This window comes from Pteropus alecto, unplaced genomic scaffold, assembly GCF_000325575.1.
Source record: "Pteropus alecto unplaced genomic scaffold, ASM32557v1 scaffold75, whole genome shotgun sequence".
Taxonomy (NCBI): Eukaryota; Metazoa; Chordata; class Mammalia; order Chiroptera; family Pteropodidae; genus Pteropus; species Pteropus alecto.
Window position 1 is genome coordinate 19,151,022 of NW_006440638.1, and position 15,889 is coordinate 19,166,910.

The 15,889-nt window shown below is 34.7% G+C and overlaps 1 protein-coding gene and 1 pseudogene across 6 annotated transcripts in view; one reads left to right on the forward strand and one right to left on the reverse strand.

Moving 5' to 3' along the window:
- The window catches only part of FHIT (fragile histidine triad), a 1,286,618-nt gene that overhangs the window by 931,088 nt on the left and 339,641 nt on the right, over window positions 1-15,889 (forward strand). The window lies entirely within an intron of this gene.
- Window positions 9,184-9,302, reverse strand: LOC112484525 (annotated as a pseudogene).

The following is a 15,889-nucleotide window of genomic DNA, read 5'->3' on the forward strand; positions in this document are numbered from 1 at the left end:
CAGCAAAAGGAATGAATATACCATACAAAGAACTGTGTTAGAAATTATGAGGGATATCAGAGTGAAATAACCATGGAGCTTATCCCCAAGGAGCTCACAGTTCATCAGAAAGAGACATTCATGTGTCTGTTTGTTCATTTGTGCAGCGTTCATTGAGTATACATGAAACGGACTGTCATCCCCATATCTAACCCTAATGACAGACATTGCTAATCAATCCCAGCACTTTTTTCCACATGATCCTCAATTACTGTGGCAACCAGTTGGTTGCATAATCTTATTAGCTCTCCTGGTACTTGGCCCTGCTCTGCCTTAAAGGCAGAGATTGTATCTTGTTTACTATAATATCGTCAGCACATATCATAGTGCCCAGTACACAGTAAATAATCAGCAAATACGCAGTTTACTGATTTAAGTAAAATTTACCTTCTTATAGCCTTTTATTCATATTACATTTTAAGTGTTCAATATTATATCAATAGTGACCCTCAAGTTACTTTGAACTTATATATTTTTAAGTCACATAAGTCATATATATCAGCAAAATTTAACAATGTGAACATTAAAGTCAGTTTTGCTGAATTTGTGTAGCCTCCTAAGGCTAATAGGGTGTACTTTTTAAAGCATAAAGAGCAAAGTGTTTATGGTTTCTGGAGAGTAATTTGGCAGATACGTGATCTTGTTGAATAGGAATGAAGTTCGTGTCATAGAGAGTTTGTTAACAACTAATAGCTTTGTGAAGTTAGAGAACATTTCCAGGGCTGGGTGGGAAGAGAGAGGAAGTTATTTTAATCATTTGCATGAGTCATTTATAGTCCTGTCATCTTCCCTGTCATGAAGATTATCACTTAATTATAAGATAACATGATTTGCTGTTTAGATATCTGAGATAGAAATGCACAGGCCAGGATCAAAGTGGAAATCAATTCTCAAAAGGTCTGGGTATTAATTAATAAAGAGTGCAGCTGTGTGCTTGTCAGCCCAGCTTAGGTTGGGGGTGTCTATTTTAAAAACATTAAATGAACTGAGTTCTGTGGCCTCCAGGTCAAAGAGGATGACGATCCGTAAACCCAGAAGGGATAGCTCAGGCAAGTGGAAGATTGCACAGTCGGAGGCAAGTTGTGAAGGTGCCTGATCTCAGCATGCAGACCCGTGAAGTCCCAGGATACTCCCACAGGAGAAGAGTATTCAGGGTTCCTCTCCATTGCTTGCCTGCATTTGTCTTGAGTTGTGCAAGAAAGTGGCAGGTTTGGTGGTTTGAACAAAGGCTACATGTTACAGAAGACTTCATCACTCCAGAGGGGAGCATTAGCTCACACAGGAGGGAACTCATAAGCAAATAGATGTGTGCAAGTGGTACGAGGACAGCTTTCAGTTCTTCCTGACACACAAACTGGCTTTCCTGTGGCATGGGAAGAAGGGCGGTGGGGAATTTCTCACATCGAATGTCCATTTGGCAGGGACATTTTGAGTTAAACTCGGCAGCACCCCAGTTTTTAAGAGGATGTGCTCTGAGTTGGATTGACTCTGGCTTGAACCCAGGTTCTGTTGCTTAATAGTTATGTGAGCTTTGTATTTCTGAGCTTCAGGGTTTTTCATTTGCAAAACAGACATCATTATTATATGAACCTCAGAGGTATAATTTTGCCAGAGCTTGGCATGTGATATATGTCAATAAGTGCTAGCTGCTTATTATGACTTTTGTTACAATAGTGGTCACTGTTAGAACTTCATGAGAGCAACAGGACCTTTTTTGTTTATTACCTTACTGCCCATTTTAACACTGTGCTTACATCAGACTCCAAACTGGAAGAGAAGACACTCAAATGAAGGTAAAGTCAGGAGGGATTATTTACAAAGCCACTCTTTAGAGAGCGGTGGTTGGGGTGTTTGGGAACCACAGGCTAGTGCAGGAACCTGGGGGGAGCATTAGTGGAGTTGTCACTACTAAAGCCCGGAGAGACGAGGAGAGTGATCCTGCTACATCGTAGGAGTGAGAATTGGGAAGAGCAGGCTGCCTTGGGAGGAACTGTGGGTCTGTGAATGGGGACTTGACCTCCCTTTTTTCTCCCTATCTGATCTCCGACCAGAATCCTCACTGGCAGGGAGAACAGACCTAAAGAGGCAACCTGACTATCACAGTGCCTCATGTGTAATAGGCTCTCAATAAAAATGTAGTGAATGAATAACATCTCATAGGTACTTGGATTAAATGCTGTTACTTCAAACCATTGATTTCTTAGCATCTATTATGTGTTAGGTGCTATGAAGGATGGAATGATGAATAAAGCCCTACAGTAGTCTTCCCAAGTATTCATATTTCCATTTGGAAAGTACATATATATATATATATTTCCATATTTCCAAATGGAAAGTGTGTGTGTGTGTGTGTGTGTGTGTGTGTATATTTTTTTTTAATTAACTTGCACAGTCTCCCTCTCAGTTGGATTTATTATCCCCGTTTTACAGAGAAAGAGCCCTGAGTTTTGAGAGGTTACCAGGCATGTCCAAAGTCACATCGACAGTGGAGCGGAACTCCAAACCCTAGCTGCCTGGTTCTTCATCTCATCAGTCCATCCTGGTTCCATGACTTTTTGAGGTCAGTTTCTTGGAAGAGTACTAGATATCTCCACAGAAGGGCTTATTGATCTGACTCAGCATGCTGCTGCTTCTTTTTTTTTTTTTCAATTAATGGTTAAATAAATTCAGTACATAACATCGTAGATTGTTTTAGCTATAGCTAACCTATTATTCCCATAAGGGATACCCATACAAATCATCTGGGGACTTGTTAAAATGCAGAATTTGGAGGGCCCCCACCAGGTCTAATCTACTGGGTTTTACCCCTAGCAAAGTCCTCAGAGGATATAGTGTAGCTGGCTTGGTAGTGGACTCTGCTTTCATAAATCACTGACGTAGATCAAATTCTTCATTTTACAAATGAGGGTAATGAAGCCCAGAGAGTCAGAGTGACTGGTTCGTTGGCACAAAGCTAGTTGGTGTCAAACATGGGTATTCACATTGTCAATAAATAACTTCAACAGCATATAAGAGTAATATTCATTAAAGCATATAACCTAAGAATGAGTGCCCAAAGCTTGTTTTGCTCAAGTGCTTTTTCATAGATGTGCTTCTGATAGCTAAATACGGATTAGATGCACTTTGATCAGAGAAGATTCAACCAAACAATAGATATTGATTTAATGCATATACCAAGGTGAAATGCTTCTCCCTACCTCTAGGTCATTTTCAAAGGCAGGATAATGGAGCTGCCTAGTAATCTCTTCTTTTAGATGAGTATAGGTTATGTTATAAGAATAGGTACCCAAAGATGTGGAAAGGTACAGCCATCAGTAAAAACAGAAGATTCAGTTTTTGTTTGTAAGGTAGACATTTTATTAATGAACCTGATTTTAGAGCAGATACCTGCTGGCTCAGAAAATAAGACTTCAGTTACAGTATTAACACAGGGCTACTGAAGATCTCTAGTCTTCAAACTGGTTTTGTGTCTCTAGGAAGTAGAACAATTGTTTTGAAAAAAATTAATGCATTTCTCTTGATAAAACTGAGAACTCAGACAAAATTGAGTGGCTGATAGGAGTATATTCGTGTAATGAATATTTCTAAGTGTCTCTAATTCCTAGTAGGATCACTCCTGAAATATAATGATAGATTATAAATTATTTTAACAGCACTTGCACTGAGCTGCTTAATCCACTAAACTTAAAGTGGGTACTGACGTTCTATCACGATTATAGAGATAAAGTTGACAAAGGAGAATTTCTTAGGTAGCTGCTGGAGCAGTTACGACAGTGTTTCCCTACTATCACTTAAACATCTGTTTCAACAGACTCTATCTGTATTGATGTTAAAATATATTAATCTGTCACTCAATCTTGGCAACAATATTTTCTGTAGTATATTAAGTGAGTCTAGGTATATGGTTCGTGTGTGTGTGTGTGTGTGTGTGTTTAAGATATTGCTTTTGCACATCTTCTCTTCATGCTTTTATTTACTGATTTTATTCAGTCTTTTATGGAGGGGCAATTCAAAGCCTGTTATTAAGACAATGACTTTGACTTTAGAATGAGTTTATGTCTTTAAAGATAGTTTTCAGCAAATGAGCCAACCATATGTTAAATCAAATTTACCATCCATTATGAAACACTGAATCATATTTTATATCTCAGTAATGATAACAAATGATCGCTTATCTCATGTTCTTCTCATTTGTACTACTTCTCATCCATCTTGTTAATATTGCAAAGATTTATTAAATGAACAAATGTCTGACTATAACTGTTAATATTAATAGTGTCTTTTTATATTTTCTCTTGCTAGCTTCCTTTTCCATGCTTGCTTAAGTCCACTTTAATGCAAGCTTTAAAAGTAATAATTTTTCTTATTCTGAAATGATAATTAACAGAAAATTACTAAGTTAGCAACAAAATTATTTCAATGAAACTATACAATTATATTACAAGGCAGAGGATTTGCTGTGTGCTCAGCACTGGAAGCAAAGATCTTTTTTCCCTAGAGTAAAAGAGTCGACTTTAAAACTCTGGAAACATTTCAGATTCCTTATGACTTAAAATTACTACTTGTGCAGTAAAAGTTTAAATCACTTGAGTAAATTTGTAATTTAATCTTTAAAGTTTAACTAACATTTATTCTTCCTTTCTAAATGTTTTCTGTTGGTATAAGTTGTAAGGAGTTGCCTCTATCTTTTCGTAAGCCTTTACTGTAGGTCTTTAACCCAACAAATTCCAAACTGATAACTTCTTCCAAGCCCCCATTTCTAGAAGATGTTCTACCATACTGTCTCTTTCTTCAGACTCCAAATATGAGTCTCTAACTCTTCTTTGTGTCCTAAATCAAAAGTTTTCAGGGATGGCTGTTTTTTCCTTTAAACAGTTCTCTTAGATATTTAAACCTCTCCTATGATCTTGTTTCTAAACTCTTTTTACCTAAACCTTAGATTTCTACCTCAACATTCTGGTTGAGTTCCAAGATATTTGTTTTTCTTGTGTTTCTGGCTAAACGAATTTTGCTCCGTCTTTATGATTCCTAGCTTTATTTCATGAACTCACATGTTCTTGAGGGCAGAGATTCAACACAACCTTGATCTGTATTCTCCCCAAATTCTGCCTTGCATCAGATGACACATATAAAATTTTATCTAATGAGGTGGTTGTGAGCAAAATCACATTCATATAATGTATTATTTTTATTAGAACAATTAAAATAAAAGTGACCATTTACTGAGTTCCTTCTACACATTGAGTGTTTTATGTAGATTACCTGTAATTATTGTACCAGCCCTGAGAGGTGGAAATTATTCCTGCTTGAAATGAATGTTTCTTTCTAGAATAATTAGAAGTACAATCAAACTGACAATCATGTTCTGCCATGTGCCATCTCTTTTATTACTAGTATGTGTTAAATTATATTTTAGCTGCCATTAAAAAGAAAAAAACTCATTTTTTTCGTGCATTTCTCTCATTTTTTTCTCTCAGAACTCAAGGACTTTTAGGTACTTCGTTTTATATTTCTCATAATACCTAGGAAAACAACTTACACTTAGCAAGCATTATAAGTGATGCTTTTTCTGAATAGTAACATAAAACTAAATCTTCAATAACTTATTCGTTGACTGCAGACACTAAAATCTTACCAGACTTTTGAGGAGTACTGGAAAGAAAGGATTGGGATTTGGGGAAAAGTCTAATTTAAAGGGGCATTCATTTGTGAGACACATATAGAATAAGAACCCTGAAGTAGAGTTTCAGGAGTAGAGGCATGGAGAAAGGATATAACTCACAGGGCCATTTGTATTTTACTGCTGACTGGGTGGCTTCAGATGGGAGGGGCTGGTTGTAGGGGTAATATGTTCTTTTATCATGATGGAAGTAACACAGGTAAAATGAGGCTATGAAATGAACTCTCTTCATGCTATTTATTGAATCCCTCGGTGCAGGGGTGGGGATGAGTTAACATGGAAGATGAAATGGCAGGCCGAGTTAGGAATTCATTAATATTTTTATCTTCTTCCTTATGTTACCTTGGTCTCAATTTCCTGATCTGTAAAGTGGAGTTAAAATTTATCCCCAGGAATGTTAAGGGAATATAATAAAAATTAATTTAAAGTGCTTAGAATAGTGCTGGGTAGAGATCTAGGACTTAAACTGCTATTTTTATAATTATAAATATGTATATCAATATATTGTTTTATGACATTAGTGAGTAATACATTTCATATTATATTTTATTTAGTAGTACTAATATATAACATAAACTATACTAATAATAATGTTGGACATAAGACCTCTGCCTTCTTACAAACATGATTGCTGAGGCTAGTGAAACAATATAGGGGTAATTTAAATTGCTCACTTTTGAAATGGTTCAGTGCAATGAATACACAATCAATGTTAAAAAAAAATAATTCAACCACAAAACGTTTCAAGATTTTTTAACATCCTTGAAGATTTCTGGAGATACGATAGAGGAGGAAACATTTAAGGTTCTCCAAGGATTTTAGGTAGAAAGCCTTTGAATATTGCTCTGTCAAAGAGAAGGCAGCTTTATTTAAAATGCATCATTAAACATAATGTAAATCCAAAGGCACAATTTGGGAACTGCTATGTGAAGACATATGTTGTAAAGCTTGTTCACTGCTATGTAAACAAATGGTTAGAATCACCTAGCTGTGATATAGTAAAGGCAAGAATTGATAAGCTGAGATGTTTGAGCAACAGATAATCACCTCCATCCCATTTCTAGATCCTACAGAAAGGAGAATGAGTACCTATCTTGAAATTAGATTGTCACCAAAACTTGGCATAATGTCGAAGGTGATACTGAATATTCTGAAATAGACTATTCAAATACTTCCTTTAAAAAGTGCCATTTAGAATGTTTCCCATTTGATCCATAATTAGACTTACATCCTCAATCCTACAGTAAATTTTTATAAGCCAGTCCTTGCTGCTGTCATACTCTTAATTAAACAGGAAATTGCTTCCCTCGAGTTTGGCCGAGATTGAGAGGGAAGATTGTGCATCATCAGCATAATATTATCTAAAATTATGCCATATATAGTAGAACTTAATAAAAATCTATAGGTGCCCAGCATGGGACTAAGAACTTCAGTTCAGTGAAGTTTTAGTTTTATTTATATCTTAAACCTGTGGTCACGTGGCTTCAGAATCAGTTCTAGCTTTATTAATGATTTTGTGCTGACAAAACACTTACTATGTGCAGTGCACCATACTGAGCTCTGTGAGGGAAACGAAAATGATTAAGACTCAGTTTCTGTTGTCAAGAAACTTATCTCTTTGGAGAGACGGATGAGCACACATATGGCTTTGGGCTGTTACATGGGCTGGTGGTCCTCCCTGCTTGGAGAAATTAATTTTGATGGGCAGACTGGAAAAAATTGATGAGCTCAACCCTGAAAGTTTCAATTAGTAGACATGTGGCAAAGAGGTTGTAAGTTCTAGGAATAGTGATTGGACTGCTTAACCAGGGAAGAGACAGCTGACCACTGACAACTATGAACCTGAAAGGGAAGGGCAGGGACAGATTTCAGAGGCCCCTAAATGCCAGTGATTCTGAAAACACTGGGGAGCCGCCAGAGGTTGTATAAAAGGAAGTAACAGGATCAAATGTGTGTCTCCTGAGGATATATGTGGCCACTCTATGGTTGATTGGATTCGTGATACCGTAGAGAAACAGTTGAAGCAGTAAAATTGGGAAGGAGAGAAAAGCCTAAAAAGGTAGAAATGGAGCCACCACTACTCAATGAGTGGTTAGATGTTGACAGTAGGAGACAAGCATACATCAAAGTTTATTTCCAGGTTTCTAGCTTAGACGAGTCTTGATTTCCTTAAATGAGATATTGACAAAAAGCCACAGAGACAGAAGTAATTAATAGGAAGCTTGTTTCAGAGAAATGATACATATATAACACACACACACACACACACTCATACACTCACACCATACCTCCTTGATTCTGCAATACTGTTATTTGTAAGAAAATCATTGATTTTATCATATTTTTGAAAAAAAGGAATGCCATCATATTAAACATATAAATCAATCATAAGATGCATCTCTACTTATGTTTAAAATATAAACATAAGCATCTTCAATTTTAGGAAATATGACAATGACCCTTCAGTTATCAATATTTAGTAACTTCCAGCTCATTGGACAATTAAACAATTATAACAGATACATACGTTCTAATTTTAGAATTCAATTATTACTTCTTTTTGTGTACTAATGCTCTGTGAACTTGGGAAAGTCACTTCACCTCTGGGTGGGGATCAAAGATTCTAAAATGCAAAAAAAAAAAAAAACCACTGTAGGAAGACCTCAATGTTATCTCAATGTTATCATATCTCCAGTATACATTTACCCCTTAGCAGGTCCTATCATTCAAATGAAAATGAATGATCTCCAAAATGCTACCTATATTTTAATTTTAAAAAGTTAAATTTAAAAACCCAAAAGAGATTATTAAATCTAGTTGCACATCCACATTCACTGTGCATTTCGTTAAAAGATATAAAACAATACTATCCTGGGTCTCACCTTTATCTCTCAAATCAAGATTTTGGGGGAATGGAGCTCCGAATCCCATCTTTTTAACGAGTTCCACAAATGATTCTGATGCACAAGCAGAGCTAATTTCCAAGGTGCCTGGGCAGCCTTATTGGATTCTAAGGGATTGGGGTAATAACCCGGCAGTTGTTAATGGGTCCTGTTTGAGCAGCCTGACCAGTTGTGTAGAGGGGACAGGAGACATTGTTCTATTCATGAGCAGTCTCTACAGTCGTGTACCTTCTCAGGCTTCTTTATCTATTACCTTCGTAGCCAGCTTTTTAATGGAATCTGTTCCCGTGACTTTGCTAAGCCCGTTTTTGTCTGGACACTCAGCATTGGCAAATTGTTGGTTCTTCATCATTTGCTTTGTTACAAATTCAATATTAAAAAAAATGGCACAACTTAGATATAACTCATAATTTTCTCTATTAATTATAGCATGCTCCTTAATTTTTAAGAACCTAATTTTTTTTTTTAGGCAAGGCAACCGTTGGTTGACCTCACAGATTGCAAGGACCTTGTCAGCTTACAATCCCTTATTTATTTATTTTTAATTATTATTATTTTTTATGCCTATAGCACCTGGTCTTCCTAGGTGGTCTCCAATCCAAGTACTAACCAGGCCTGACCCTGCTTGGCTTCCAAGATCAGATGGGATCGGACTTGTTCAGGGTAGCATGGCCATAGACAAGAACCTAAAAATTTTAATTAAACGATAAACAGGGTCTTTTTTTTTTTTTCCCCCCAGATAGGAAGTAATGAACTTTGGATCTGTCTGGATTTAATGTTGACATTAAACATGTCAACATTAGGATAGAAATGCTAATCAGCGAAGCTGCAATAAAACTTAAAAAAAAATAAAACTTTCTTTGCCATACAAAATCATATTCTAAATTTCAAATAGGAAAAGGCAATTTGAACTTGACCTTCTGTACTATTTTTTCTGGAGGTTTTCCCCATTGTCTAACTTCTTCTCTTTACTCAGTTTCTTACTAATAGACCTTTAAAATGTCTTTGGCCCCTAGGGCTCCCAGGCCTCTAAAGAAATAATCTTTCCTTTCTAGACCTCAAAATCAACTACTGAAAATCTTATCATCATTCATTTAGTCCTATGTATATTCAAATTAAGCAATTAATTATCTTTAGTTCTAATCCACTAAGCCTGTGCAATTAACATCTGGAATTCAGTTCATCTTTTTGCTGACTTTCTAATTTAAGGATTGGGACATAGTAGATCTCCCTACAAGAAATAATATTTAACAAAGATTATTTCCTATATTTAAGTCTTCATTTTATTTTAACTTATGGTACATTTTTGTGCAATATTTTCATAACACTTTTTAGTGTAACTTTTTTCCTGGAGAGAGATTCTAGTGGTAAATTACCTTTTTGATTTCTGAAAAATAGGTAGTATATCAAAATTACCTATAACAGCAAAATATTTTCAAATAAATAGAGAAACAGTCATTTGCCACATGGTGTGATTTTGGTTGTTATTCTGCCCTCTCCTCTTGGCTAAACTTTCTTACCTGCTTGCCTGAAATTGAAATTGCTTTAAGATTGGGGACACCTTTTATTTCACTACTGAAGACCAAGTAGACTAAGAATGTAATTACAAATACCAAGGAAGAGTTCATTCTTGGGCCATAATTGACACTATGTTCTAATGAATGAGAGCACTTTTACCTTGAGTAGTAGCGGGCCTTGATAGGCTCTAAGAAATGGATCGTCTCACTCATGGGTAAACAGTGTCTGAAGGAGGCTGAGAATGGAACTACATAATTGGTTGCAGAAGTAAGAAAAGGGAGGGACTGAAGATGGACTTAATAGTTTTTATTGAAAGTCAGTGCTGCAGCCTAATGGTGCTGCCCCTCGTTGAGGAAATATCTTCCACCATTACACCAGATCGGGCTCCAGCCTTTTTTATAGCCATCTTATATGCCGCCGCCTCTGAGAAGCCTTCCTGGCTTTCACCTACAGTATCACTTCCCATGCTGTTATGCTACCATTTATATTTTACTTACATTACAAACTTTATACCAACATGTGTCTCTTTTCTCAGAATGTTCCATAATGTTGAGTTATTTTCATATCTACTGCTGCTTTTTTTCTGTCATAGTCCCTTAGCACAGTGTAATGATCTACAGTAAATGTTAACGGATTTAATATATCTAGAGAGTATTTATAATATATTTCAATGGTTTCTATGTGTTAAAGAATATTTGAAATATACAGAAAAGAAAATAAATATGTCAACATTAATTATACCTCATATATATGTATACATATATATATAGTCAGTCTAACATTCAGGTGAATTTCCTTCTAGTGCTTTTTTCTATTTATAGCTATGTGTGTGGCATGTATATTTATAAGATTTACATTAACACATATATACAAATGCATATATATTTGCATATTTTGTGTTTTGGTTTTTTAACACTTAACTATGTCAACATTTTTTTAACATTAGAAATTCTTTGAAAACCTGATTTCATATTGTCTTTCAATATTAACTATTGCTTATCAAAATTTAATTAACTGTTCTCCTGTTTTATTTTAATAATTTTGTTGTTATACATAAAACTGAGACATGTATCTTACAACTAATTTTTGTCTGGATCTCTGATAATTACATTGGCATAAATTTCTATAAGGTTTTGAATATTTTGATATAGATGCCATTTTGCCCTTACTAGTACCATATATTCATGTGCTTTCTTTCTCATAGCCTCTGCAGGTCTGAATATTTTTATTGAAAATAAAAAAAAAAATCCTTTGCCTTTTTTTGTAATAAAAATGCCATTTTATCATTTAAAATTGCGGTTAATAGAATATAGAAAAGTTGAATATTTTTCATATTGTGCTTATCCATTTATATTTCTTATTTCGTGAACTATTCATGGTTTTAATATAGTTTTCTAATGGAGTGTTTGCATCTTATCGATTTATAATAGCCCTTTATATCTAAAGATATTAGCTGTTAGTCTGTAGTACATTTTTCCAGCACAGTTTCCTTATATTACTTTCTCACTTTGATTTGTTTATAATGGTTTTTGGGAACTGAACAAAGGTTTTAATTTTATGTAGTTATATGTATCATTTTCTTCTTTGTTTTATTTTAATGTCTTTATACTAAAAACGTCTGTTCCCCCCCAGATACACAGTTGAATTTTCTTCTAATTATCTTATGGCTCCATTTTTTGCTCTTATTTTATTAGTAAATGTGAAATGTATTTTACTATTTGACAAGAGGAAGAGATGTAACTTAATTCCTATAGTTAACCAGTTTTTCTACCATTGTTTGTTGCAGTCTTTTCTTCCCTAGGTTTTGTATTTCCACATTTATTAGATGATGACATTTATATACATTACGATCTCTTTTTTCAGCCTTTCTCTTCTGTCCATTGCCTTAAACATTATTAGATCAGTATGCTTCTAACTGTCACAATTTCCTTCCATTATTTATTTTAAAGAAGTTTTTCTGTTTAAAAATGTTTAGGCCAAGAGTGCAAGATTTCTTATATTCTCACTTAATTTAGTAGCAACATTGATACGTTGTTATGTGCGCACTTAATCATCTATCTATAAAAACTGTGGGAAAAGTTTGTCAATTAAATAGGAGAGTAATAGACGATTTGGGAACATGATACTGTTGTTTATTTGTGTGTCTATGTGCTACTTAAGAGCATGATCTTTGAAGTGGAAATTTCAGATTCTGCTCCCAGCCCTGCCTGTAACTCACTATGTAAACTTGATCAAGCTAATTTACCTTTCTGTGATGAAATTTTAAAAATAGGGATATTCATAATGTTTACCTTGTATAATTATGAAGATTAAATAAGTAATTTATATAAAATGTGCTTAGCTCATCATGTATTCTTTATTTAGTTTTTAATTTTTTATTGTGGTAAAATATGCATACATATTTACCCTCTTAACTATTTTTGAGTGTACACTTCAGTAGTGTTAAGTATATTCACATTGTTATGCAATCAATCTCCAGCATTCTTCTTCTTCCTACAAAGCTGAAACTATTGAACAAAAATCCTCCTTTCCCCCTCCTCTACTCTCTGGCAACTAACCTTTTCCTTTCTGTCTATATGAGCTGGACTATACTAGGTACCTTATATAAATGGAATTATACAGTTTTTTTATTACTGGCTTATTTTACTTAGTGTGGTGTCCTCAAGGTTCATGTAGCATGTGTCAGCTTTCTTCCCTTTAAGAAGCTGAATAATGACCACTGTATGTGTATACTACATTTTGTTTATCCATTCATTTGTCCAAGAACACATGGGTTGCTTCTACTTTTGACAGTGGTGAATAATGCCGTTACTAAAATATGTGCACACATAACTCCTCAAGTCCTCACTTTCAATTATATATCCCAAAATAGAATTGCTGGATCATATGGTAATTCTATTTTAATTTTTTTATTGGGGGGGGTTATACTGTTTTCCATAGCAGCTGTCATAATGTATTCCATTTTTTCAATTGGAATTGACATTTAATATTATTTTATATTAGTTTTAGGTATACAGCATACTGGTTAGACATTTATGGAATTTATCAAGTGATTCCCCCCAATTAGTCTAGTACATATCTGACACCACACATAGTTATTACAATATTACTGACTATATTCTCTATGCTGCATTTCACATCCTCACGACCATTTTGTAACTACCAATTTGTACCTCTTAATCTTTTCACCTTTTTTACGCAGCCCCTCAATCCCCCTCCTACCGGACAGTCATCAGTTTGTTATCTGTATCTATGAGTCTGTTTCTGTTTTGTTGTTCATTTATTTTGTTCTATAGATTCCACATATAAGTGAGATCATAAGATATTTGTCTTTGTCTGATTTATTTCATTTAACATAATATCCTCTAGGTTCATCCATGTTCTTACAAATGGTAACATTTCATTGTTTTCAATGACTCAGTAATATTCCACTGTATCTGTGTACTACCTCTTCTTTATCTGATTGTATATTAATAGGTCCTTGTTAATTCCATCTCTTGGCTCTTGTAAATACTGCTGCAGTAAACATAGGGGTGCATATATCTTTTCTTTTCTTTTTTAAAAAATAATAAATAATTTTTATGGTGACATTGGCTAATGAAATTCAATGTTTCAGTTGTACATTTCAACACTAAGGCATATATATATATATTTACATATATATATGTAAATATATATATATGTAAATATATATATATATATATTTACATTGCGTGTTCACTTCTCATAGTTAGATTTCTTTCCGTCACCACATATTTGAACCCCTTACCCCCCTCTGGTAACCACCAAGTCCACGAGTCTCTGTTTGTTTGTCCTGTTCATTTGTTGCTTTTAAGTTTACATCTCACATATAAGTGATATCATGTGATTTTCAACTTTTTCTGTCTGACTTATTTTGCTTAGCATGATTATCTCGAAGTCTATCCATGTTGTCGCAAATGGCAGTATTTCATCTCTTCTTATGGCTGAGTAATATTCCATTGTATATATGTATCACAGCTTCTTTAGCCAATCATCTATCGTAGGATTCTTTGGTTGCTTCTATGTCCTGGCCACTGTGAATAATGCTGCTATGAACATCGGTGTGCAAATATCTTTTTGGATATCGATTTTCAAGTCTTTGGGGTAAATATCCAGTAGTGAGATTGCTGGAATGTATGGTATATCAATTCTTAGTTTTTTGATGAATCTCCGTATTGTTTTCTGTAGTGGCCGTGCCAATTGCAGTCCCACCAGCAGTGTATGAGGGTTCCTTTTCTCTGCATCCTCTCCAACATTTGTTATTCTTGTCTTGTTGATTATAGCTATTCTAACAGGTGTGAGATGATATCTTATTGTGGTTTTGATTTGCATTTCTCTAATAGCTAGCGATGTTGAGCATCTTTTCATATATTTGTTGGCCATTTGTATGTTCTCTAGGGAGAAGTTCAGGTCCTCTGCCCATTTTTTGATTGGATTGTTTGTTTTATTGTTGTATTGAATTATATGAGTTCTTCGTATATTTTAGATATTAGACCCTTATTGGAGACATTGCTTGCAAATTTATTTTTCCATTCAGATGGTTGTCTCTGTACTTTGTTGATGGTTTCTTTTGCTGTACAGAAGCTTTTTAGTTTGATGTAGTCCCATTCATTTATTTTAGCTTTTAATTCTCTTGCCTTTGAGGTCAAATTAATAAAATCTTCTTTAAGTCCAAGGTCCTTGAGTTTAGTTCCTATGTTTTCTTCTATGCATTTTATAGTTTCAGGTCTTATATTCTGATCCTTAATCCATTTTGAGTTAATTTTGGTGCATGGTGAAAGACAACAATCTAGTTTCATTCTTTTGCAGGTGGCTTTCCAGTTTTCCCAGCACCGTTTATTGAAGAGCTTTTCCTTTCTCCGCTGTATGTTTTTGGCTTTTTTTTTGTTGAAAATTATTTGCCCATATAAATAAATACGGGTTTACTTCTGAATTCTCGATTCTGTTCCACTGGTCCATGTGTCTGTTTTGCTGCCAATAGCATGCCGTTTTGAATGTTGTCACTTTGTAGTATAATTTGAAGTCAGGCAGAGTGATGCCTCCAGCCTCTTTCCTTTTTCTCAGGATGGCTATGGCAATTCAGGGTCTTTTGTGCTTCCATACTAATCTGATGATTTTTTGTTCTATTTCTTTAAAAATTGCCAATGAGATTTTGATGGGGATTGCGTTAAATTTGTAAATTGCTTAAGGTAATAAGGTCCTTTTAATTATGTTGATTCTTCCAATCTAAGAGCATGGGATATCTTTTCATTTCTTTATATCTTCTTCGTTTTCTTTTAATAGGGTCTTGTAGTTTTCATTATATAGGTCCTTCACATGTTTCATTAGATTTATTTCTAGGTATTTTATTTTTTTTGTTGCAATTGCAAATTGAATCATTTTTCCCATTTCTTTTTCTGTCACTTTGTTATTAGAGTATGAGAAAGCTGTGGATATTTGAACATTGACTTTGTATCCAGAAACTTTACTGTATTTGCTTGTTTCTAGTAGTGTTCTTGTGGAGTCTTTAGGGTTTTCTATATAGAGAGTCATGTCTTCAGCAAATAGTGACAGTTTGAATTCTTGGATGCCTTTTATATCTTTCTCTTGCCGGATTGCACTTGCTAGGACTTCCAATGTTATATTGAATAACAGTGGCGATAGGGTGAAAAAATAACCTTGTCGTGTTCCTGATCTTAGAGGAAAGGTTTTCAGCTTTTCACCATTAAGCAGAATGTTGGCTGAGGGG